The sequence below is a fragment of the Scyliorhinus canicula genome, unplaced genomic scaffold (assembly GCF_902713615.1).
Source record: "Scyliorhinus canicula unplaced genomic scaffold, sScyCan1.1, whole genome shotgun sequence".
NCBI classification, from domain to species: domain Eukaryota; kingdom Metazoa; phylum Chordata; class Chondrichthyes; order Carcharhiniformes; family Scyliorhinidae; genus Scyliorhinus; species Scyliorhinus canicula.
This window is the reverse complement of record NW_024055478.1, coordinates 973,314-977,026: the sequence shown is the minus strand read 5'-3', so window position 1 is coordinate 977,026 and position 3,713 is coordinate 973,314. Positions and strand designations below refer to the sequence as shown.

Here is a 3,713-nt window from a genome sequence, read left to right as displayed (position 1 = left end):
TTCCTCCGGGTGCTCCGGTTTGCTCCCACAAGTCCCGAAAGACGTGCTGTGAATTGAACATTCTGAATGCTCCCTCTGTGACCCAACCATGCGCCGGAGTGTGGTGACGAGGGGCTTTTCACAGTAACTTCATTGCATTGTTAATGTAAGCCTACTTGTGACAATAAAGATTATTATTATTATGGAGGGGGTGGGCGGTTACTCTGGCTGCCGACTTCTGTTCTGTGGTCTTGTCTATTCCCAGTGGTCTTGCAGAGGGAGCATGTGGTATCCACCGGAATGCGTGACACCTTCCACACCCAGTGGCTACCTCAGCGGACAGAGTGTTTCAGAGACACTGGGGACAATATTCTGGTTCAAAACTTCTTTTTCAGGCATTAGAACGGGAGATTTGGCAGCTGGGCAACTCGAACCAAATATAACATCAAGATCTGACTCAATTCATTAGGACCTACATATCACAAACTGTCAATGTGTTTGTCTGTTCTGACTGTGGGAAGAGATTTCAAACATCAGTGTGGCTGGAAAAGCCCCGAAACCCACACACACCTGAGGGAGAGAGTTCCAGTGAACTGACTGTGGAAAGAGCTTTAACCAGTTACACAGCCTGAAAAATCATCTTGTTTCCTCTTGTGGGACAGTCTGGGACCAGAGGGCATAATCTCAGAGTAAGAGATCTCAAATTTAGGACAGAGGTGAGGAGACATTTCTTCCATCAGAGGGTAGTGAATCTGTGGAATTCTTCAGCTGTGCAATCATCCTGTCTCTGGAGTTTACCATAAAAAGGCAAAGGTGAAGGTGACTTAACCCGGATGGGCCGCTTGGTGGCGCAGCGGCTCTTTCACTGAGGGGCCTTGAGTTCAGACACATCCCAGACAGGACTGGTGAGAAATATCTGTCTGGGAAAGGGGAGAAAACGGTATAATCGGGGAAATGGAGCGCTGCCGATGGAGCTGAGAGAAAGGAGTTCAGATTAGACTTGTTTTCTTCATTTTTCATTCAATATTTATTAAAATTTCAGAGAAAATATAGCACAAAAGTTTATTTTGATGTTTACAAAAGGGAACATAGCGATTGAGGGTCACAGTGAGAACAGAACACACGCCCTTTGAGCTGCCAAATGTATGTACAACTGTAACAGACACAAGAGAGAACGGGAGCTCAACATAAAGGGAAGGCAACTGTTGTAAATAAGGTACGAGGTAAGTTACTTATTTAGACATGACATTGAGAGAAATTATTAACTACAATTACATTACAGCCAAAATTATCGCGTACATTTTAAACTGAAAAGCAGAAATACTGTCCATGATTGTCTCAGTTACAGATGCAGAATAATAAACTGAGATAATTTTACTGTTCGAGTCACCAAGAGGAGATATTGTATTTCTGTCACACACATATCATAATAAACAGCTGAGGGAAATCTACAGCGTCCGAAAGTCAACCCATCACTTGATCTGTAAAGGAGAGAGAAAATGATGAAGCAGATGTTTATGATCTGGGACATTGATGTTAGAGTTTTTAATCAATCAAACATTTCGAGATGTTTTAAACACCTTCTGTCAGTTTGAAGTGTGAGTGGATTGAATCTTCTCACCTTCACCAGAGTGACTGCAGCGCTGTAGGAAATGCTCAGGAAGAACAGGGTGATGAATGTGGAAGCGGTTGTCCAGATGTTCCCGTTATCATCCTCATTGTCTTCAGTCCAGGTGTTGTCTGTGGTATCTACGAGGATCGAGCCAAATATAATTAGTTTGTTTATCAATCCAGGATATATTTTTTAATATTCTCGTTTCATTTTCTCCCGCTGCTAATTCATTCTTTAATATATTTGTCATTGCATATCTACTGTTGAGTTCATGACACTCGGAAATCGATCTCTGTAACTTTTTTCTTCCAATTAAGGGGCAATTTAGCATGGCCAATCCACCTACCCTGCACATCTTTGGGTTGTCGGGGTGAGACCCACGGGTCACGAGGAAACTCCACTGGGACACAGACCCAGGAGCGGGATCAACCCCAGGTCCATGGTGGCTGAGGCAGCAGTGCTAACCACTATGCCACCGTGCCGCCCTTGCCTGACGTTTGTGTTTGTTCTTTAGCTTTTGTGTCTGTGTGGATGCGAAATTCGTATTTCTTTACTCTTCATTTGTGTGTCCCGATGTCTTTATAAGTGTTATTGTGTGTGTTCATGTGTCAATGAATATTGATCTGTGTATTTGTGTGTCAGCGCCTGTGTGAACTTTGTTTATCTTCTGTTAATGTGTACATATGAGTGTTTTATTGTGTGTGTTTGTGTGTTGAAGTCTATGTTTATATATTAATGCCTCTGTCAATATAAGTTCATACTTCCCTGTCCAGTAATGAAAGTGTTAATGTGTCTTTGTACGTTCAACATGCATGTCAGTGTCTTAATGTTTGTGTCTGGATAAGTGCGTTTGTGTGTGTGTGTGTTTGTTGATGCGTGTATTTCTTCATAGAATCATCATTAAATATAATCCCTACTGTGCCGAACGAGGCCATTCGGCCCATTGTGTCTGCACCGACCCTCCGAAAGAGCACTCTGCCTGGACGCATGCCCCTGCCCTTTGCCGAGAACCCCGTAATCCCAACTAACGTTGTGGGCACTAAGGGGTAATATAGCCTGGCCAATCCACCGAACCTGCACATCTTTGGATTGTGGGAGGAAACTAGAGCACGCGGAGGAAACAGAAACAGACCCGGCAGAACGTGGGAACTCCACACAGACAATCACCCAAGGCTGGAATTGAACCCGGGATTATGGCGCTGTGCGGCAGAGGTGCTATTTATGCGTTGATGTTTGATTATAACTATCTATTGATGTGTGTTGATGACTCTATGTGTATTCATATGTGTTCGTGTTAGCGTGTGTACGAGTCAGCTAATATGTATCTACGTGTGTCCGTTAGTGTGGATTATTGTCTCTGTTTGAATGGAAATATTTCTGTCATCGTGAAATTCTGCTAATTTACATGTTATTGGTTACATTTCTGTTTCATATTCTTCTGTCAGCCTGCTTGTCTGGTTGTATATGTCTGTGTATCTGTGTGGACATGTGGTTGTATATGTCTGTGTACATGCGTGTACCCACTTGTGTGTGTGGAATTGTGTTTGTATGTGTGGATGTGCACGTGAGTCTGTGTGTTTCTAAACATGTGCTTTTTGTGTTTATGTGCATGCTTGTGAATTTTTGTGCACATTTGCGTGTGTTTTTGTGTCAAAATATGTGTGGTCCGTTGTGCCTGGGTGTATGTTTGTGCATGTGTTTCTATGTGTGTGTCCATGTGTGTGTTTGTGTCTACTTGTGAGCGTGTGTGTGTTTCTGGGTCTGTGTGCATGTGTGTGTAGTGTCTGTGTCTGTTTATCTGTCTGTGTATTTGCATCAGCTGCCTGTAGCTTTGCCAGTTGTGGGTATTATCGATACCGATGTAGAATATGTTGAACTTTCTGCATATAAATGTGTTTTCCGTGAGATGCAAGCTGACATCAGGTGACCTAATGCAAAAATACAAGGAGGTGCCTCAGGAGAGACCAGTGAAAACCCAGCGAGAATTCAATCACCAGTCTGGATTTGGATTATGGGGAATCGGTCTCAGCATACGGATAAGAGGAACAAGGGTGCTAAAAAAATTATGTTGCATAAATAGATATTTTAAGAACATCTTTATAATGTTTCAGCCTGTAAACTA

General features: G+C 42.8%; 1 long non-coding RNA gene across 1 annotated transcript; it reads right to left on the bottom strand.

The window, feature by feature from the left end:
* Window positions 1-987: 987 nt before the first annotated feature.
* Window positions 988-1,729, bottom strand: LOC119959968. Its single transcript, XR_005459314.1, has 2 exons — window positions 1,601-1,729; window positions 988-1,460 (listed from the first exon to the last, which is right to left on the bottom strand). It is a non-coding gene; the product is annotated as an uncharacterized LOC119959968 (long non-coding RNA).
* Between the last annotated feature and the right edge of the window lie 1,984 nt (window positions 1,730-3,713).